The sequence below is a fragment of the Pelodiscus sinensis genome, chromosome 2 (assembly GCF_049634645.1).
Source record: "Pelodiscus sinensis isolate JC-2024 chromosome 2, ASM4963464v1, whole genome shotgun sequence".
In the NCBI taxonomy this organism is placed as follows: Eukaryota; Metazoa; Chordata; order Testudines; family Trionychidae; genus Pelodiscus; species Pelodiscus sinensis.
Window position 1 is genome coordinate 118,926,479 of NC_134712.1, and position 22,970 is coordinate 118,949,448.

The 22,970-nt window shown below is 41.2% G+C and overlaps 1 long non-coding RNA gene across 2 annotated transcripts in view; it reads right to left on the minus strand.

The window, feature by feature from the left end:
- LOC142827196 (uncharacterized) overlaps positions 1–18,364 on the minus strand; it is a 92,318-nt gene extending 73,954 nt beyond the window's left edge. Inside the window, exons 1-2 of one of the 2 annotated variants that reach the window (XR_012901715.1) lie at positions 18,114–18,364; positions 16,409–16,522 (exon numbers count right to left, since the gene is read on the minus strand). This is a non-coding gene — a long non-coding RNA (uncharacterized LOC142827196). The remainder of the gene's footprint in view (positions 1–16,408; positions 16,523–18,113) is intronic. The other variant, XR_012901716.1, reaches the window with a different exon arrangement.
- Between the last annotated feature and the right edge of the window lie 4,606 nt (positions 18,365–22,970).

Sequence of the window (22,970 nt, forward strand, 5' to 3'; positions counted from 1 at the left end):
TGATTAATGACTACTATAAAAGACTGAGTGTTTCGGCAACAATCCAGCAAAGCACTTAAGCACATGCTTAACTATAAGCAATTTGGGCTTGTTCCTGCTGCCATTGAAGTAAATGGTGATAGTCCCATTGACTTACAATGGGACAGGATCATACCCTAAGTAATTTTAAAAGGGCTCCTTCTGCACTTGAAGTTAAACATGTGACATAATTAAGATGTCTTAAAAAAACTGAGGGAAGGAGTGGAGTGGTGGGTGGGACCTGGGATGGAGTTCGGCGTCAAGCACCCCACAGTAGCTCATAAAGCTGGGACCTATGGTATGCAGTGCTAAGCAAGCAGTTAAAATTTGAATCAGTTTGCACTGTAGAAGTTCATGGGATGCAGAATTGAGACAATGCTAAGAGCTTCTTTCAGTGTTCAGTGGCTTGAAGCATCTCTCACTCAGTTGGCCTAGTCTGGCTCCAAATAATACATCATGATTAATAGGTTTTCTTAATTACAAGGTATTTTCGTCAATTATAGCTGATGCATTTTACTAAGGTGCTATAACTACAAGAAAAAATTGAGGAGCAGAAGAAACTGTTTTGAGCTGAGTAGTAGTCAAATACAGAGAGAAAAACATTAGAGAGAAGTCAACATTTCAAATCTATTTCATTTTTAATTACTTAGAGCTCAAAAACAGTGTGATGATGATTCTCACACTGATAATAATCAGACTGGGCAGAAATGTTGTTCTTTGCCTTTAGAGTACAGACGGCAACCTTTCTGAGGAAATTACCAAACAAAAACTGTATATAGTGACATTTAAGGTGACCGGACACATCCCATCCACCCAAAATCCCTAAATCATTGAAATAGTAAGTCAAGGGGAAAGGTGTGTGTATTCTTTTCTGCCTGCATATTGCCTATAACATCATTGATAACACACTGCAGTACTCCATAGGATTTTAGCTTCCTTTTCCAACAGACATAGAAAAATCTTCATAATTTTGCAAAATCTTTACTATGACTTCATATATTTCTATATCAAATGGTCAGCATATTCCATTCATTTGGGAAGTTTTGCCTGAACACTGGGAAGATCTCTGTTAAGAAGCATTCTAGCACAAACCCTCATTGTTATGATGGAGATGAGGTGAAACCCCACTGAAATTGATAAATAAACTCAAGAAGCAGTTAAACTCATAAGGATATAAGAATGACCATATTGGGTCAGACCAATCTAGCCCGGTATCCTGTCTTTGACAGCGATCATATGCTTCAGAGAGAAGGAAAAGAATGGAACAATTATCAAGTTATCCATCCCTCTCATCCAGTCCAAGCTTCAGGCATTCAGAGATTTAGGACACCCAGAGTATGGAGTTGCATCTCTGAAATTGTCTAACAGCCATCGATGGACCTATTCTCTACAAACTTAAATTCTTTTGAACCCTGTAAAACCTTTGGCCTTAACAACATCCCCAGGCAACATGTTCCACAGGTTGACTGTGTGCTGTGTGAAGAAGTACTTTCTTATGTTTAAATCTGGTGCCTATTCATTTCATTTGGTGATCCCTGGCTTTTGTGTTATGTGAAGGGATAAATAGCACTTCCTAATTCACTTTCTCCACACAAATCATGATTTTATAGACTTCTATCATATCCAGCCCTCCCGCTAGTCTCTTTTTCTAAGAACAGCAGCCCTAGTCTTTAAAATTTCTCCTCATATGGACTCTGTTTTATACTTCTAATGCTTTTTGTTGCCCTTCTCTGTACTTTTTCAAATTGTAATATATCTTTTTGGGGATGAGGTGGCTGGAATTGCATGCAGTATTCAAGGTGTGGACATACCATGGATTAATAGCTGGTATTATATTTTTTCTGATTATCTATCCCTTTCCTGAAATTGTTAGCTTTTGTTTTTATTGCAGTGCCACATTGAGCAGATGTTTTCAGAGAGCTACCTATAACTTGAAGATTTCTTTCTTGAGTAATAACATAAATTTGGCTCCATAATTTTGTATGTATATTTGGGTTTATGTTTGTCAATGTGCATTACTTTACACATCTTTTTGGAATAAGGTTGTTAAAACATTAGGAACCCCCATCCAAAACACAGGACACGTGGCAGGTTGGTCATAAGCTAACCTGTTGGAACAGAGGAATTTCTTTGGGGACTGAATGCAAAAGCAGAGGGCTAGGTATTGCTTGGTGCAGGTATGTGCATGTATATTTTTAAGAGAGTGAGAGTGCTTTTTTTTTTAAACAGCGTGCTAGCTAGGAAAAGGTTTGGTACCATGAGCAAAGAACCTGTCTCTGATTGTTCAGTTCTTACTATGTCCAGGGCATCATGACTTTGTGTACATTCTTTGTAAGCAAACAGGATTGTGTCAAAGAAATATGTGACTTTCTCCTCCTAGCAGAAACAACTCACATACATATTGGCTAACCATTCAGGTCAAAAGGAGTAACTATATATATATGTAATCTGAATGGGTAGAGACTTGTAAAGGGTACATACAGTCTCAGACCTGAAATTGTCTAACAGCCATTGATGGACCATAAAGTCTTTCTATTGCCTTCAGGGGATTGGAGATCAGGCCTCAAGAAAGCAACTTTAAAAGGAGGTTTCAGTCTCAAGGACTACTGATCTGGCATCTTACACATATATTTGCATTCTCTGGGGTAGAAGCCACACATTTTCACCATTAGAATGGGGAACAAGCCAAAACTAGTCTCCTCTGTCTATTAGCAGATGCAACCAAATACATTTATTCAACCAATCTCTCCACAGAGCTCATGTTCCATGATCTCAGGCTTTCAAATTACACATTTTATCATTAAAGCTATTTACATTCGTGAGTAAAGTCTTGGGGAATGGTTTGGGGTTGGTGGGGAGAAACACTTTAATATTCTCATAAAAAATTCTTAAAAATGCAGTTGGACAACAGGCAGACTCTAGCATTCTTTCTGGCATTGTGTCATCACCCCACTCTTATGGCTATTCTGCAGTAGAAGTGCATCTGGTGAAGATGCTCTGTGCCAGTGGGAGAGAGCTCTCCTGTCGGTATAATAACTCCACCTGAATGGGAGGAAGGAGCTATGTCAGCAGAAGAGCTTCTTTCACCAGCATAGCACTGGTGTGGACCACACTTAGATTGCTGTAACTTGCGTGGACTTGCTACTTTTCACATGCGTTTGTGTAAAAAATGCAGGGTCCCATGGGAACCAGCTGGGGGTCACTCAATTAGGGTGCTCAGCAAGAAATGAGAAGGTCAATCTTCCAAACTGGTGGTAATTCTGTAACAATATGGTTTTTCTGTAACCATATTGGAAGGCCTAAACTAAAGCCTTCTTCTACTGCCAGACTGAAGAGCAGCAGCCATTAGTTGTAAAGCCTGGAGTTAGACTCACATTCCATCTAAATTGCATTAAAATAGTGTCACAGGAGGCTGTGAGAAGCTGATCCTGTTCTAATGGCACCCACTGTCACCAGACAAAGAAACAGATATCAAGATGGGTAGAGAGAACTTAACAGCATTTCATCTGGCAAGAAACAGTTTACCAATAGTTGTGGTTGTGAAATACGCATTCTATGATTATTGTCCTCACTTCCCTATTGTTTGTCTGCGTGATCTCTGTCTGGTTTGTAACTGTCTCTGTGTGTTGCATAATTAATTTTGCTAGGTGTAAATCAACAAAGGTGATGGGGTATGATTGGTTAGGTAATTCTGTTACAATATGTTGTGATTGGTTAGTAAAATTATACTAAAATAATTGGTTATGGTAGAGCTAAGCAGGACTCAAGTTTCACTGTATAAACTGGGGCCCAAGAAGGAGAAGAAAGTAGGAAAAGGGAAAGGAAGACCAAGAACGAGGGAAGATCTGGAAGAAGAACTCCTCTCCAAGACAGCCTAAGACCAGAGCTGCCAGGACTCCTCTGCATGACCATGACGTGCAGCAGCTAGGATCCAGAGAGATTGACCTTGCCTGGCCAACAGGAGAAGTCTGTCTTCCTTTATCAGGATGGGTGAACATGACACTGTATGCTTAGCATGTGTATTCTGCTTGCTTGGGAATTGTCAATAAATAGAGAATAAGAATATTACTGTGACAAAAGATCCTGCAAACCCACAGGAAGTTACTCCCTGAACTCTAGGAATTGGGTAAGGGTGGGTGTGTAAATTAACAGGGTTGCACCTTGAGCTATAGGAATTGGGTAAAGGTGTGTGTCCCTAAAGTGTGGAAGGGATAGAGAAATTTGTGCAGGTAACAATTCCAAAATTTATAGTCACCAAGCCAGCACAAAGCAGCTTCTGTATTTCCTTATAGGCCAATCAGAAGTCCAACTCAAGCAGATCCTAAAAAGTAGCCAGCCACCACCCAGATATTCTTGTCAAATAAAGTTCTTCCAATCTCAAAGGATTAGACACATTTCCTTCCAGATCAATTAATATTTCAGTCCATATCCCAAATTCATGCTTATAGCCAAATTTTATAAACAGAACTATCTTTTATTTAAAAAAGAGAGTGTGTTGGTTAAAAGATCAATATATGTATAGATACATGTTCAATTCTTGAAGTTCAGTTATATAACAGAGATGCTGATCTTCTAGTTGCAAAAGTTCTTTTAGAATTTAGACCATAGTTATAGTCCAAAATCAATGCCCAGGGTGATTCCAGCTAGTGAGTGGGACCTCCATCCTTGTGGCATAGATTTCCCTTGTGTGAAACCTCAAGCAGATCTGAGACCCTAAATCAATGTCTATTAGAAAAGGGCTTGCAGCTTTCCCCATGAGCATCCAAGCAGATATGAGACAAAAAGGATTCTGTCCAAAGGAAATTTATACTTTTGCAGCAGCCTCTTGGCTTGCGAGAGCACAATGGGCTTTTGACACAACCTTTTGTCTCCCCAAACATCATGTCAGTTGGCAGGCACCAGGTAACTTATCCATTAAGCAGTTCACATACAGTTTACCATGGCCTTCAAAAAGACACATCAACAGTCATACTGCTACAATCAATTTTTATCATGTTAATATTCTCTTCTGATCTTGTATCAAAGCCATAGTAACAGAGTAGGATTGTTTGTTCACATTACAAGACCTGAGCAAACACCTACCATTCTACTGCTCTAACAATGCAAGTTTGCATTTCAAAGTTCTATTTTAATCTAATTAAATTGGCCATTTATCATCTAACATGTTCCCAACAAGTTTTTAAAAGTTGGCCATGGGTCATTCAGCCTATAAGCTGGTTAACCCTTTCTGGCCATATGCCATATTTTAATCTCAATTGAACAATACTTCAATCAGATATAACATCATATTGGAGAGGGTCCAGAGAAGAGCAACAAGAATGATTAAAGGTCTAGAGAACATGAGCTATGAGGGAAAGAATTGGGCTTGTTTAGTTTGGAAAGGAGAAGATTGAGAGGGAACATGATAGCAGTTTTCAAGTATCTAAAAGGGTGTCACAAGGAGAAGGGAGAAAATTGTTCTCATTGGCCTCTGATGATAGGACAAGAAGCAATGGGCTTAAATTGCAGCAAGGGAGGTTTAGGTTGGACATTAGGAAAAGCTTCCTAACTGTCAGGGTGGTTAAACACTGGAATAAATTGCCTACAGAGGTTGTGGAATCTCCATCTCTAGAGATATTTAAGAGCAGGTTAGACAGACATCTATCAGGGATGGTCTAGACCACGCTTGGTCCTGTTGTGAGGGCAGGGGACTGAACTCGATTATTTTTTGAGGTCCTTTCCAGTTCTAGTATTCTATGATTTTATGTTGTACAACATAAGTTATACTGACATAAGTGGTAATGTAGGCCTGTCCTCAGTGAAGTTCCATCATTGACTTCAGCAGAATCAAATAGAGCTTGTTGTTTTTGTACCTTGGGCCTAGTCTACACTGGGAGTTTAGCTGGAATTTAGCCACATTAGGTCAAATTTGTAAACAATGAGTCCAGACCACTAAGCTCATTTAGTCAATTTTAAAGACTGTTAAAGTTGATTTTGGTACTCTAGCTTTTTCACAAGGAGTAACCGTTAAATTTGACCTTGCCTGGTTAACATTATGGTAGCGCAGATGCAGTGCTGTGAAAGTTGACTTTCTTGGCCTCCGGGGGGTGTCTCACAATGCCTAGCTGTGTCCACTCTGGGCAGGACTTTCAACTCTATTACTCTCCAGGTGAACAGGAAAAGCCCTGGGAAAATTTTAATTTCATTTCCTGTATGGCCAGAGTGGAAAGCAGACCTCAGAACAGGCAACACACCTGACCATGAATGACCAGCATGGAACATAAAGGAGATCCTAGACCTTATTGCTGTGTGGGGAGAGGAATCTGTCCTCGCAGAACTATAAACCAGCAAAAGAAATGCTGATATCTATGCCAAGATAACAAAGGGCGTGGGGGAGAAAGGATACACCAGGGACACCCAGCAGTGCCACCTGAGAATAGAGTAGCTGAGGCAGTCATACCAAAAGACAAAGGAGACAAATGGATAATCTGGATCATTGCTGCAAACATACTGCTTGGATAGGGGCTGGGAAGCTGGGCTCCTCACTGAGTCCATAGACCATTTTCCAACCTACATCTATGACTTCCTAGCTCCTAAATTTCACAGCTTTGCCTGCTCTGCTGTTTCAAGCCTCACTTTTTCTTCTCCTCCAAGTCCGATGCCTGTTCATTTGGAAACATTAAAGGTCTAATGCTTTAAAAAATGAATAGATTCAAATGGAATGGGGAGCAGATCTGCGGCCTGGGCCACAGAAGGGCTAGTAGAAAATCTGGAGATGATTTCCTCAGAAGATTAGTGGCAGGTATGGAGGGGACAGGTCAGCTATAGCAATTAGGTAGTAGTTAGATGAGCTACAGTTTTACTGTAAATGTTATTTTCTGAGCACCTCATTATCACCTGGCCATGGAAAAGACTACACAAAACTGGTTTTATGGATTTCATAAATGATGTTTTTGTCAAGTTTCAGCATTTAGTGATGAGAGAAACTACATTATTCACACTTTTAAAGGCACACAAAAGCATTTTCCATTCAAAGAAACTGTTAAGAACAGTCTTCAGTAACTTGGTCTCAGTGCAACTATACTGTATACATTTAATTGTATAATCAATAATGCTCTGTACAATAATTCCCAGTTAATGTTGCCATAGTAACCTTCCTCTGTGTTCTGACTTTTGTGTATTTAAATGCTCAACTTTAATGATGGCTTAACCAAGGCTTCTATTTTTTAATACTATGGTTGAAGTATAAGGGCCTCAATTTATTTTGTTGTGTTTGCCCAGAAGGACACCTTTTTCCCCACTGACTCTTATTTAGAAAGCCTAGAAGCACAGCCAGGCCTTTTATCTTTATTAGCCATTTATTTTACTCAACACCTCCTGTATTTTTGAATTAAATGTTTATTGATTTTTTTTTCAGTAGAAAAATGCCCAACCACTCAATAAGGAACAAATGCAACAAAGTGCCACCAGCAGCAAACAAGAACAAAAGTGCGAGAGAACAAAATTCATGCTATGGCAGTGAGCCAAATCAAAGATTGCAGAAGCAAGATCTGCTATTTGATGGAGACACTGTATTCTCTGTATGTAAAAATGATCTGGAAAGGGATGGGAGTGGCAACAAGGGCGTGTGCCTATTTTTGCTGCTATCCAGCATACACAGAAAGCCTCAGGGGAAAGAGGAGGAGCAGTTTTATGCCTCTCCCACTTGTTTCAAAATGATGGTTTTGTCCATCACTTACAGTATAGGCAACTGGTGAATTAGTAAATGTGCTACAATAGATATCAAGCAGAATCTCATTATAAAGGGTCTCCTCTAGTAAGATTTTTGTTCGCTGATTTTAGTGTCAAAATGGCTCATTCTGATCATATAGTCTGACATCTTATATAACATAATTTCACCCAGTAATTTCTGCATCCAGCCCATAACTTCTATCTGAGCTACATCCCCTTTTATCCATGGTGTCCAGCACCTCTGAAGCCACTACAGTCGCTACTGCTGTAGCGAGATAGCCACATTGTTCAAGCCAATTAGCCACACTGACCTGGCCAAATAGCCACATGTGACTAGCACGTTGGATGCCATGGCCTTATATGTTTCTCAAAGACATTTCTGTGCCCTCAAATTTCTATATATACGGCCTGTGGAATTTATCCCCTTTTTATTTTATCACCAAATAGCATTTAAAAAAAATAAAAAATACAAACAAACAACCTCTTGGCTTAGCAAGTTCATACATGGTTGTTTCCCTTGGCCTTCCCAAGGCCAAGTGAAAACACTTTTCATATTCCTATCCTTCTAAAGTAGGGATGCTTGATTTTTCAAGAGTATCCGGGAATTATGAATACCACTTAGCATTGGGTCTCGGGTGACTAAAAATTCATTGAACAGCTGGCAAAGATCTCAACCAGGTGTGAAGATACTTTCAACCATGACCTCTTTGCAAAGATGGCTTATTACTGTTACAGATTGGGTAAAATCTCGTGGACGCAGGTAGGTGTAGCCACTGCCTTTCGTTTTAGAAAGTTTTAAGAAACTGTTAAGCTCTTTTATGAAACCTGATAGCTGAAACAATAAGAGACATCACCCAAAACACAATCTATATCAAGACTTGAGTCGAAGCTGAACATATTACCCAAAAGATTTCTCTAGAGACAGACATATCAAATGGAGGGACTAGAGCATTGATTCGGATGGAGCTGCATGTGGTTGTGAGAAGCAGATTAAGCATCACAAAAAAACATGGAGAGAAGGAGCAGAAAGTCAGAACACATCACTGGGAAAGCGGCCCTGATTTAGGGCTAAGTGCTTTTTACAAAAAGGCTAAGAACTATGAGCAAAGAAATTGCCTCTGGCTGTTTGATTCCTTACATGTTCAAAGATACAGGACATTGTACATTCTTCATAAATAAATAGGATTCCATTCTGGAAACTCCTGACTCCAACATCAGGTTCTTATTTCGAATCGAATCAATCCTGAATTTTGACTAATTGCTTGGATCCGAAAAATGGTTTTTTCCTTTTAGGAAAATAAAATAAATCAGGAAAAATTACAAACTGTCTCTCCAGCTATCATTCTCATTCCTTTTTGCAGGGGATAAAAATCTAGTTTTTCCAGGTGTTCTCATACAAATTGCTGGACCAGTGGCTGGTATTTGCTAGGCTTTGCTATAGGAAGGGCACTATAAATTTAATGATTGCAGACCAAGCAAATTCAGCAGAATGTCTTGGAAGAATGATAGGCTAGACAAACATGAAGAGCACAGCATGGCAGCAAAAGCACTGATTGTTTTTTGTTTTTTTTAAACAATGTAGAATATCAGAAGGAAAAACCATTTTCACAGCTGTCCCCTTTATACATTTGTAATATTCATTATCCACACTTTGTTCTGTAATGGCAAAAGTATCACCTCCTGCCTATTTCTTTGAGCACTTTTGACATCAGTCAAATGCCCAGGGCAAATTCATTATGAAATGTCTTTTCACAGGAATGGCAGCTCCTCTTCACCCAAAGCCATGAAATCTGTTACAGTGATCAGCATTAGGACAAGATATGGGACAAATGCTGAGGTAATAACTGACATCGGTCTTTACAGAGACATTTTTGAATAAATTATTCATCTGGGACATTTTAGTTTTATAGGGATTAGAGCCATGTTTTTGTTTTTATTCTATAATTATCAGTTGCTAATAAGTAGATCCACAGTTCTGAGCAAATGAAGCAGTAAAAATTTGGTCTGGGTTTTCAATGCGTCTTGTTGACTGTGATGTACTTAAATTAATCATTATATCTTCAGAAGCTAACAATCCAGAGCTATGCTCTGACTGCTCGAGCCTTTTGGTGATGCTCATATTTAAGCCCCTTAGGAAAAAAAATGAGTGAAATTTCTAGCATTATGTACCTTGATGAGCTTCTCCTTTCTATAACAGATATCAAAAGGCCCCTAATCAATATCCTTTTCCCCAGCTTTGAGTTCAGTATCCCTGATGGAATCTCTACTGCCTTTGCTAAATCAGGGAAATTACACATCTTGTGAGGGATGTCAGAGGATGTATACTCAGGTAGAAAGTTTCCTGAGCCAGTGGAGCACTGTAGCCAGATGGCTGAACTGCATCTCTCAGCAACTGGGTCCAGCTGCACATCCTTCTGGCTGTATCACTCACAGAGCAGAGCTTCTGTTAGAATAAACTAATTTGGAAGCATTTTGGCCTCTGTTTTTTAGCTCAGTGCTAGTGTTTCCAGCCACAGCCTGCATGGGAAAGAGAGAGAGAGAGAGAGAGAGGTACAATGCACCAGCAGAAATCCTAGAAGTGCTGGGAGGATCAGACACCAGAGAGAGCATGTGTGTCTGGCAGGGGGAGGGAAGGAACAACATCCTACCCCTCTGACGCCTTGGGTCTTTTCTAATAGTTACCACTCGACGGCAGCCTGGGTCCTTGTGCAACAAGCATAGCAAGGCCCAAGTTTGCCACCCTTTGTGCAGATATGCAGAAGGAGAGGAGCTTTTTGTACATATGCACGCACACACCCACCCCTTCACTATATACCCCTTAGCATCCTCTCGTAGAACCTCAGTACCGAAAATGGCTCCACCCACTGGGTACAGCAGTCAAGAGCAGATATGCCTGCCACTAGAACAGTGTGGTATAGTCAATGTTGTTGTAGCTGTGTTGGTTCCTGGATATTAGAGAGAGAAGCATAGATAGTGGGTATAACAGGCCATGGGAGGCTCACTATCCTCTCACTCCTAGAACTAGTCCCTGCAAGGTTAAGCTTGAGGATAGAGAGAAAGGGTGAGGGAAGCCCATGTAGCTGGTGTCCTGCTGTACCTTTTCTTGTGTGGGTTAATAGAGGGCATCCTCTCCAGGGTTGACGATGTAGCACCTTTGGCCAGCAGCAAATCCACCAGGAGAATTAATTGAACATGTTTTTTGTAACAAGTGAAAACACCTAATAGTCATTGCTGGGAGAGCATAGACAATCCAGGGCTTGTTTTAGTGGTCCATTAATGTGTCAAGCAGTTTCAGGCATTCAGACAACCACGTTGCACCCAAGGCATTTTGTTATTTAACCTGTAATACACATCCTGTCATGCCTTCATGCTGGGGCACATTAAAGTGTTATTGGCAGAGCTATGAGAGTAGAAGTAAAACATTTAACACCAAAGCAAAAAAAAAGTTTTTATTTTAAACTAGATGAGGAGAGCATACTTATCTATGGCACCATTTATAGTATCCCAATCCTTAAAAGCAATTAAATGGGTAATTAAGGATGTCATAAGTTTTATGTTGCCCATTTGATAAACTCATTCTTCTTATCAAGTACAGATAAATCACAGATTAATCACAAGTACAGATTAATCACAACACACCACTCTTAATTATTAGCAGATTTGAAAATTGACGGTGGAATTTTCTGGTAAGGTAGTTACAATTACTCTTCCTTGAGAATATTGTCATGAATATAATTTAGTAGAAAAAATAGAACAATGTAAATTTAATTTATATTAAAATGATGCATGCATGTATGATTTCCATTTGAAAGTGATCAATATGTATCATTAACGTATGTCTATAGAGGGACAGGTCCTCAGATTGTGTAAGTCTATTTAAGTCAGTGGTGTGCAACTGAGAAACACTGATTTATACAAGCTGCAGATCTGGCTCGTAATTTGTGCGTATGTGTGTGCATGTGTTTGTTTTCCCCGGTCACTACCAGGGCTTTCTACTCTGTATTTTGAAATTACTGAGGAAAGAATAACAGTTATTTGGGGTCAGAGTTAAGGTTGTTTTGCTGTAATACAATATACATTTGATTGTACTTGATCCAAATTATGAGCTTGTTCATTACATAGCTGAGATTTGATGTTCCTTAATTATTCGTTCATTTGCTGTTTAAGTGTTGGGGTTTTGTAAATGGTACAACAAGAGTACCTTACTGTCACTTTGCAACTTTATATGATTTTGCAAACCTTATTTATAAAGTTTCCTTTTTTTGTTTAGAAAGTAAAAGAAGGAATGGTTTTAAAAATTAACTAAGAAGGTTGGAAGAATCACCTATTGTGAAGTTAAAGAAACAAGCAGTACTGAGCAAGCCATAAACGAAACCCCTACCCATATTCCTTTCATAGCTTTGAAGCTGTAGAAAGCAAATACTTTGTAAAGCACTTTAAAAGCTATTGATGAAAAGCTCTGTATAGGCACTAGACATTATTATTTATTTATGATGTATAAATGAGATCCACAAGTAACATCTCATTATAATATGTTTGCTTTGGTAAGTGAAAGATCTGTTGATCAGAGTGCAAAACATGTGCAGTAGGTATAATAAGCTAGGGAAGGCAATGCCTTCCACCACTTTACAATGAACCATGCCCACCTCCTTCCCTGAGAACCCCATCACCTCCTTTACTCCATCCCCAAAAGGTCACCTCTGCTCAAGGAGTCCCTCCTCCTGGGAGGGGAGAGTGAGGAGCGGCACAGAAAGCCAGCAGATCTGCTGCTAGGATCTGCAGCTCAGCGGGAAGGGGGATTCTTCAGGAGCAAGAGATGGAGTGGAGGAGGCAGAGGGATTCTCATGGAAGGGTGGAAGGAGCTGGCACTTGGGGTGGCTGCCAGCTGGGCCCAGCACTGGGGCCAGCTAGACTGTGGTGGCTCTGGGGCTGGCACTGCACTCAGGGAGGCTGCCAGTTTAGCCAGGGACTGAGGTTGGCCTGGTGCTTAGAGGTCAGGGAAGCAGAGGCTTGATGGTGCGGGGGGGAAGGTCATCCCACTGTGGCTCGGGCAGGTAGGCCAGGGTTCCTTTGGTCCAGTGGGACCCCTCAAGGCCTTTCCTTATGGGGGGATAGCAGCTTCTGGCTTGCAGGGACGGGGCTTTGGGCGGATGGGGTGGGGCCAGCGGGCTTGCCACCTCAAAGTGGTGATTCACCCTCCATTCATAGTGCAAAACCTTCCCTTTGTATCATTTCATCAGTCAGTTAATAAATCACATATGTGTGGGGCTGATAGACTATTAGCTTTTTCGGTTTTGCACCAATTGTGATTATCAGGTAACTGTTAGCAATGATCAAATGACAACATCTAACAAGTATATAGTAGAACCCCTATTCTTGAAAACTGTCTGTTGCATGAGCCAATGTGAAAATCTAGTCTGTCTACCTATCTAATCAGTGTGTATCAAGCACATTACTGTACAACAGGGTTAGAAAACCACAAGGAGACTGCTTGGGAGCAGTCAGTAAAACGAGCTTATGCTCTGAATTTGATTATGCAATATGGCTTTTTTGGCCTGACGCAAGGATGCATTAGATACTTTGCAAATATTTAAAAAATGAGTGTTTGGGTCTGTTCAAAAGTTTCAGACTGTGTTCCAGAGAAAGCCCAAACCCAATGTTCTCCCTCTTGGAGCTGCAAAGAGACCAAGTTTAACTTAATGTGCAAGAACTTCAGGGGGCCTGAATCAATACAGCTCGATTGATTTCAGTGTGGCTAAGCTGATTTACACCATGTGAGGCTCTGGTTCAATGAGAGCCTTAACTATGGTGAGGCAGTCATGTCTTCATAATGAGTGAGGCTTTGTCTACACTGGGAAGATTTGGCAAAAGTGCTGTCAACATGCAAAGGTCACCAAAAAGTGAAAACTTGTCAAACTGGTTATTCTGCATCCTATTGTTGACATTTCATAGCCATATTGCTAGCACCCTATTGACAGAGCAAAGCAAAGTGGGTCAGCATCCCACAATGCAGTACTGTGGGTAGGCAGAGCTAATCTCTACACTTCTTGGGATTCCCTGATCGTTCTCCCACAGCATTCTCAACTGCTGGGAGAAGCATCATGAGTAGCTCTGTGAACTCTCTGTGCTGAGGAATGTCAAAGCAGCACAGCCTTCCTCTTGCAGCAGCAGTCTGCCTGCTGCTGTGTTCTAGTACAGGGCAGAACAGGAGCAGTCCAATTATTTGTTCTTTGTTCCCAAAAGAGAGCAGCTTAGTCATCTGTCAGATAGTCCCTGGAGCTTTGAAAGAGGAGTGGTGCATGGCTTCAGGGCAACGGAGATCAAAACACTGAGTAGAGCCATCAGGGCAGGCATTGTGGGATACTGGTGGGAGCCAGTTCACAAAACAAACAGCAGAGTCTACATTGTTTCTTTGTTGACAATAAAGGGGAGGGAGGAGAGAGTCTCTCTCAGGGCTGGAAGTTTTTTGTTGCCCAAACTGGGTATTTTTCCTGACAAAAGTCACATTGCAGTGTGAATATTCTCACTGTTTTATCACCAAAAGACAGCTTTTGGTGACAAAACTTGGTTGTGCAGACAATCTGAGACAAACATGCTGAGCTGCGACTTCTACAGACACAGACCTCTCCCATTTACATCTTAATGCTACACTGACTTATGTACATGCTTAGCTTTATGCAGTGTGTCTTATTAAAATCTTATTGAGTCTGCGGCATGTGGGCCCTACTATATGTCTAACTTGACTCAGGCACATCATCCCTTTGATATCCCTGGGACTGCTCATGTGAACAAAATGAATAAAATTAACATCAATGTTTACAGATTAGGGCCTTACATATTTGTGTTCTCCCAGTCAATGCAGAGCAAAATAGTGTCTTGCACATACAGTGTTCAGTCATGCTCTTGATGTAGTCAATAGCAGCCCCTCCTGTTGACATCAAAGGAATCACAAACTGGTCCCAAATTCTCATTGAAAATCAATAACACCTGTAACTAGCCCCAAACTATCCAAAAGAAAAATTATTAACAAGTTTGCTTGATTACAGGCTGTGTTCTTCAAACACACATTTAAGAAAAATCTGAGTACTAATAAAAAGCTATTTTTGAGGTAAGGAAAGAGACAACAGTACAGTGAGCTGAAAAATGCAATTATGTTTCTTAGGAAATTTTGATTTTTTTTTTTTACATTTTTTTCTAAATATCCAGTGTATCTATTGGCTTTCTAAATAAAATTTAAAAAAAATCAAAACCACCCAAATAAAAAGATGATAAACAAAAAATGTCAGTTGTCAAAAGCAGTTTTCTGAATAGATTTTCAGTTTGTTAAAACAGACAAACCCAAACAACTTCCTTGGCTTCCAAAGAACAATTTTTTAAATAAAAATCAAACTAAAATCAGATTTTAATTGAAAAATATTTTATTTTTGGAAAAAATCCATTTCAAATGTTTAGAACAAAGAAAGGAAATATTTTGACCAACCCTCTTTTTTCAGAAAAATAAACTTTTGTTAGAAAAATGTTGTAATGAAAACATTTTGAGCAGTTCTTGACAGAAGTTAACATTTAAAATCAGGGTAATTTTTCAATTACTTGCTACTCAAAGCAATGCCAATCATTTCCTTTAAATCTGGCAAAAATATTCTACTTTTCCTTCAGAATACAGCTGGCAGATTTCAGGCTAAACCAATTTTCTGAAACAAATTTACAAAAAAAAAATGCTTGCAACCTTTGGTTCCAACACTACTGTATGTATATAATGTATGTAAATCTCTCTGCCTAGATGGAAGATAAATATGATAAAATATTTGTCAGATAATGGGACCCCAGAACCCTTTGTTCTACTTACAGGATCTGCCGACAAAGGGTTCTGTGGTTGGCAGATCCCCGTCTAGACTGCAGCGGTGTGCCAACAAACAGCTGATCAGCACTGCGTGGCGGCCATTTTGATTTAAATGAAGTGGCGATTATTTAAATTGCCGCTTCATTTCCCTTTGTCGTCCTGCCTCATCTACATGGCTCTGTCGATGGAGCCATGTAGTCTAGACACACCCTAGGGCTGTGTCTACATTGGCACCCCTTTCTGGAAAAGGGATGCTAATGTAGACTTCGGAATAGGCAAATCCGCGGGGGATTTAAATATCCCTCGCAGCATTTGCATTAACTTGGCTGCCGCTTTTTTCCGGCTTTTGGATAAGCCGGAGAAAAGCGCCAGTCTAGACGTGATTCTCCGGAAAATAAGCCCTTTTCCAGAGGATCTCTTATTCCTACTTTCAAGGAATTCCTATTTCAAGTAGGAATAAGAGATCCTCCGGAAAAGGGCTTATTTTCTGGAGAATCACGTCTAGACTGGCGCTTTTCTCCTGCTTATCCCCAAGCCGGAAAAAAGAGGTAGCCATGCTTATGCAAATGCCGCGGGGGATATTTAAATCCCCTGTGGATTTGCCTATTCCAAAGTGTCTAATCTGCATCCCTTTTCCGGAAAAGGGGTGCAGTGTAAACACAGCCTAGGTGTTACAGAGCAACTGAAAAAAGAAAGATTAAAGCGCAGAGAATTGCTTTCATGGGATTCAGATCGTAGTTGGCAAACAATGGACAAGGACTCAACACAGATGTCCAACAAACCCCAAAATAAAGAAAATAACCTGATTGCATCTGACTAAACATTCCTTGCTCTACTCACATATCTGTTGTTCCACGGCTTAGTCTTTCCCTAGGCATGGATCTCACTGGATTCTCCATGTCTTGCTCCCTGGCTCAATTCATGTCTTCCAGCTCTGCTGTAGCCACACAAAGACTGCAACAGAAAGATTACTGCTTCTAATGTAAAAACCCACATTGTTTTCATTGGCTCTACTGGCCTCCTGCCAACTCACTTCCTGCTTTCCTAACATTCCTGGAGACTCTCTAGGACCCACTGTCTATGGTTTTAACCTTACAGGCAATTTAGTTAACAGAATGGCTGAATTGTCCTGAAAGGGTAATACCCCTTCCATTCATCAGAACAGTTTATGTCTTCACTACAGCTGAAAGTACTTCCCAGCATGGCTATGTCTACACTACGAGCATCTTGCGGAAGAGCAAATGCAAATAGAGAGCTCATTTGCATATGTCAGGCTCTTGTTTGCATTTCCTCTTCCTTTCCGTTTTGCGCAAGAGGTTTTTGCACAAAATAGTGCTGTGTAGACGGTGCCTTTTTGCACAAAACCCCCCCTCTTGCGCAAAAGGTAAAGGAAGAAGAAATGCAAATGAGTGCTCCATTTGCATTTGCTCTTCCGCAAGAGGCTCGTAGTGTAGACGTAGCCTATGACAGACACATGCTAGCTCTGCAGGAGCTGTAAGTAGCAGTCTGACCACAGATCGTAGTTGGCAAACCTCCCCGACCCCTGGATAGATACTTTGGTGGTTAGTCCAAGCAGCCACTCTTGCTGCTGCAGCCACACTGCTATTCTTAATGCTCTAGCTTGAGAAAAGCAACTGTTACACGCAGCTCTGTTATCTAATCTCCTCTAGAAATCCGCACTGTTGTTCCAATAGTGAATGCTGATAGGGCCAGATTTAGTAGTGATGTTACTGATGGTACAAAGTAGATGATAAGATGGTCAGAAATGTAATGTAAGTGGTCAGCTTGGCATTCAGTGGTTTTACAAAATTACTGTTTTTACTGCCCATTCTAAAAGGGAGAAAAAAGTTGGAATAACAGAAAGAAGAGCTAACAGCAAAGTGTAAAATATAGCATCCTTCCACCACCCACCCAGCTTATTTTACAGTATTGTGCTAATTACTTCCTTGCTACATTTCTCTTTTATGTGCCCATGGCAGGCCTTACACAACCACTGAAAACTAATCCGATGCAAGTTACATAATTTTTTCTTTAGCCTGTATTTTCTGTTTACATTACTCCCAATGATTGATATATATCAGTTTGTCCCCGCTGAATTTGGCCAAGTAGCTTTAACTAGTGTGACACCTGATTACTGTCGAGTTCAAAAATGTCCCAGCTCTAACTGCAATGAAGTCAATGGACTGAATCCTACAATGGTTTTCACTCCATACAATACCACTGAAGAATATTCACATTATCACAAGAATTTGCTGCAAAGGAGCTACATGACTGTAGCATTAGCCTAGTATCACCTTCAAACCACTAAATGCCATTATCTTTAAAGGATTTTACACACTTAAATCTCATAGTAGCTGGAACCTCGGGATTTTGCAAATTCCACTACATTCCTCTCTGCTTCTTTTCATGTCTAAAGCCCTTTAAAATCTGTCTCTAAACTGTAAGTTTGAAATGCCAAAAACAAAAAACAAAAAAAAACCCACCACCACCACCACCCACAGTAGTAAAGTGGAACACATGTTCAAAACATTCATTACCACGTTACCAGAGTCAGAACACTGAGGAAACAGAAGCTCATACGATCAGTTGTCCTTTGTCACTGGTTTCCGGGAATAAAGGCTTGTCCCCGGACAAACTGGGAGAGTAGCCTGCAAAGGAGTTTTGTTCTGAGTGAACTCCAAGGTTTAGGTAAACTTTACAATCAAGCTCAATGCATGTTGTGATCCTCTGCTCTGCAATAGTGTTTGCAGGCCAAGCAGTGTTATGAAAGCATCACATTTATTACAACACTTCTGTGAGTGCTACAAATCATCAAAGGTCTCCAAAATATTATCTAGACACACCAAAGCTTTTGAAGTAGGTTTGAATGCTCTGACTGCCCCCCTCCCCAGAATCACTCACCCGTCTCTAATGAGAAAAATGCAAAGTGTACAAGTTGTCTTGGCATTATGACTCAAATCTCTTGTCATGTTGCACTATAATGTTAATCATTCTGCCCTTGGAGAGTGCATGATAAAATCCCAGAAGTGGTGTTCTGGTTCAAGAAACCACAAAAGCTATTCCCTTTGTTGATGGTAGTGGGGAAAGAGTTTATACAGAGATGGACATCTCAGAACTGATCAGCTAGTTTGATTTAAAGGGAACTGTATGGTGGAAAGCCAGATTGATGCATTTTGCAGATCTCTTTTCAGATTTAGATTTTGTTTTCCTGGCATGGTTTTGGAATACAGGAAGAAAAGAAAAGGGCTGCAAATTTTTATTCTCAAAAATAGGATTTATTCTGCCGCGCTAACCATGCGTGAGTGTGGGATAGAATGGAATGGTGAGACTAGGCTCAGGTATTTTAAACACTTTTGGGAGAATTTTAACAATGTCAGTAAAATGTATTTACTCTAAAATATCCTCGCCTCAGCTAAATATCTCCTTCCTTTACACCTCCTCTCCCTGCCCCCCCTCATTTCACTAGTTTCTGAGCTATGTATAGGACCCACATTTAGCATGATCCAAAGTCTGTTTTTAAAGGGACGTTCCTGTTTTAAGCCATCCTGAAGGTGTCCCAAATATTTCTTAAACAGGCAAATTGCCCGTATTTTTCTATTCCCTCCCTCATCGGCAGTGTTCTGTCCTGTTGCTGGCCAGATCTCTGTTCACCAGCTGTATGGGTGTGTGTGGGGGGAGGGGAGCGGTCCAGTAGGAGCAGGCGACAATGGGTGTATGTGTGTAAGGCTAAGGATGGGACGAAGACGCAATGCATGAGGCTGGCTGCTCCCATTACTAGTCTGTTCTTGTAGCCCCCACTGCATGCCAGCTCTCTGCCAGCAAGGCGATATTCCTGCCCGGCCTGTTTCTGGCTGCACTGGTAGACCCTGTGCAGATACAAATCCGTGGAGTTGCAGGGCACTAGATGTTGGCTGTATGCTGCATACTGTGGTGACTGGTGAGTACAGGCAGGAGCTGGTTAGGTGTTGTCTGTGTTGCCCACCTATCAGTCCTTTATGAGCTTCCCCTCTCATGCACCTTTCCCTGCTTTGTCCATTTACGCCCCCCCCCCCCCCGCCGCCCCTCCCACCAGCCTTGCTGCTTCTCCATATCCCAAAGAGAGGAACTTCTCCTTTCCCAGCATGGTGCAGAGAACCACCCCCTGATCAGAGCACTCAGTTCACGAGCAGCCTGGCCAGCGGGTTCCTTCCCTCCCCCACTGCCTCTTGCTGGGCAGACACCCTGGGAAAACCCAAGACCCTCTGCTCAGGGCAGGCAGTGTTGAGACCTGCATGTGCCAAAGGCCCACGCAGCGCTGGCTTGGAGAAGCCTCTTTGCTCCTCAGCTAAGCTGTGGAGTGGACAGTGGGTCGGGGAGCAATTTATTGTCTTTTCATACCTTGACCCTGCAGGCTTCACAACAGTCCCTAGGGCAGGGCCTTAGCACTCTCTTCACTCCCAGACTCCCACCTGGCTCCTGCCCCCAGGGAATAAGGAGCTGCTCTATCCTCTATGCAGCCTCCTCTGTTGGGCTACCTCTCTGGCTGGGTTCACTGAAGCCCCTGCAGTCAGGTTCCCTGGTCCCTAGCTCACAATGCAGCCCTGAAGGTACGTCTACACAGCAGGGCTAAAGTCAAAATAAGCTATGCAGCTTCAGCTACATCAGATGTGTAGCTGAAGTCGAAAGGAAGAGCACTCTTCCTTCAACTTCCCTTACTTCTCGTGAAATGAGAGCTTACAGGAGTCAGAGTAAGAAGTCCTCCAGTTCGACATTATTTTGAAATAATGGTTTGCTGTGTAGACATGCACTAAGTTATTTTGGAATAACGTCAGTTACTCTGAAATAACGCTGCTGTGTAGATGTACCCTAAGGGTGTAAGCCCCTTGTGCCCGTGCTGTAGTCAGGGGGACAGATGGCAGCTGGGTTCTGTCAGTGGCCAGCAGCAGCCTAGGAGTGTTACTGTGCAGGCAGGAAGGAACAAGCTGGGTGGCACTGGGTCATTATAATGGCTACTACAACCTGCTGCCTCCTTCCTCCTTTCTTGGGCAGCAACAAGGCTCTCATTTCCTGTTTACTGGAGGTTTTCCAGACTGCACAGTTCTCTGTCTACATGATGAGCTCCTCAGCAAGGCAGACCAGCTAAACAGGCCACTGTCTGTGCTTTGCTTACTTTTTAAAGGCTATAGACAGCATAATTATGTGGTAGTTATGTTACCACATGGCTGTTTCTAACATAACATGTTCATTCGTAAGGTGAAAGCATTACAGAGAAAACATACTAAGTACAATAAAAGAACCTGTGTGCATGCTAATAAGCGATTAGAGATCATCCCCAACTCTGACAATGGCTCTGGCTGGTGAACCGACTTTCACACCTCCCAAATGGATTTTCCTGTTGTTATAAACTCGTAACTTGACTTGGTTTAGAACAAACACACCCATTAATCTGTGAGTCACTCTTATAGAAATCGGGCTTCTGGAGATCAGCAAAGGCTCAGGGCACACCTTTGAAATAATAGATCCAGAGGTGAGAATTTACGTCCCTCTCTCAAGTATTTCCTAGGAATCTCACTTCATTTGGTTGGTCCAGTACATTGTTTCAAAGTGTCCTCTAAGGCTCATAACATTGTCTGAGGTTTACAGGAGTCAGGTTGTAGAGATATTACATGCCATTTCACAACAAGACATAGACATTTGCATTTGTTTCGAAATTAACTCCTAAACTGAATTCTATAGGTTTGTCCAAGAAATTGCTGTTTCTGTCACTGGGGGCCTGGCTCGAGACCTGCTCTATTCAGCTTACTATCAGACCAAACCTTCTGGGCTTTGAGCAGCCAGGCCTAAAATAGAACGGCCTTTCGGTGGCTGCTCTAAATATTCTGAATTCTCTCAACCAGAGTGTCATTAGAGGTTAGTCCCTATTTCCTGCACTGGGCTAGCAAAGCTCACCTTAGTTTTTCCCATTCACCTTCTGCTGTCCAATAAAACTCTAATTAGTAAGCCAAGCACAGAGAAAATTGGAAAGAATACAGTATAGAAATGTTACATGTACACAATGCTAATAACGCATAGATGTATTTACTAGTTTCCTTCACTGTTTAAGTAAACAGGAAGCCAGGGTGACATTAAAAATGTTGTGAGTGGGAGGAAAAGAATCTCATATCTCCAGTTATTATGCAAGTTTCAGCGACGTATTGGCGAAGAACTGGTATTGTGCTAATTTGTTGACTGCAAACTGGAACTAGTCTGATCGCGTCCTACTTAAAAACATTCTAGCCCTAGTGTCAAATCTGGCAATGAAAGGCAGCTGTTGCCTTTCTCTGTGGTCACATTATTTTCCCCTGGAGAATGCATGCAGGGAAGACTGCAGAGAAATTGAAACCATAACTGTTTTCATATTCCATGCATGTCTCTTGCCAGGCCATCTGATTGTATTTGATGTTTATTTGTATATTTATTTTACAGTGCATTTACATGTGGTTGCTTGGCTAATGAAATAGCAGTGTTGGGATCTGCTCAGCAACTGCCTTTCCATGTGCACTGACTGACATGTTGACAGATGACAAATAGCTCCAGGCTGTGGTGAAAAAGGCCCTGGAGCAGCAGTGTTCACAGGACTATGGCAGATGCTTTGACACTGCTAACACAAGGTGCTGGGGTTAACACAGGATGATGCTGTACTGTGCACAAGTACATATGCAGCAATTTATTGAGCTGGGCAGGCCGTCGTCATCACTCAGGGCTTAACACTTTATGATATTATATTGGGCACTTTTCTCTTCCCATGTGTGGCAATCCCTTTGCAAAATGACGGTCAATACAGCTCTTGCAAGGTGGTGTTTTATGTGGATATTTGTTTCCCATAACTGTATAAAGAGATAGCTCTCCAGATGTATAATAAACACATCATAAAATAGCTTGTCTGTATGTGGAGATTTGCAGCTGTTTTTACATTTCATGTCACAGCAGCATCCATATGTCTTCCCTTTCCCAAGGACATGTTTCTTCTCTTTTATGTCTTCTTACCTTTTAAAACTGCTACTTTAGAATTTGACTAGCTTCCACATGACCAAAATTTACCATCACTGCTTCTTAGCGGCTGTTATGGAAAAAAATGAAAGCATAATAAAGCATTAGGCTGGTTTGCTCCAAGTGCATTCAGATGTACTCTTGAACTTCAGTGCCATTGGCTGATACATGAGTTGAATTAATGAACATCTAGTTCAGCTCTAAACCTCATTTTCCTCACACTATAAGCCTGTTAACCTTAAAATCTTACCAGAGTGGAACTATCATTATGTACAATCATTAACATTCTCTTTTATTTCCAGCGTGCTATCAAATTAGTAATAACCATTGTTCTCTGTATGCTCCAAAGATCTTTTGTTCATAAGGGTCAGATTCTGGCATCCTTATAAATCTA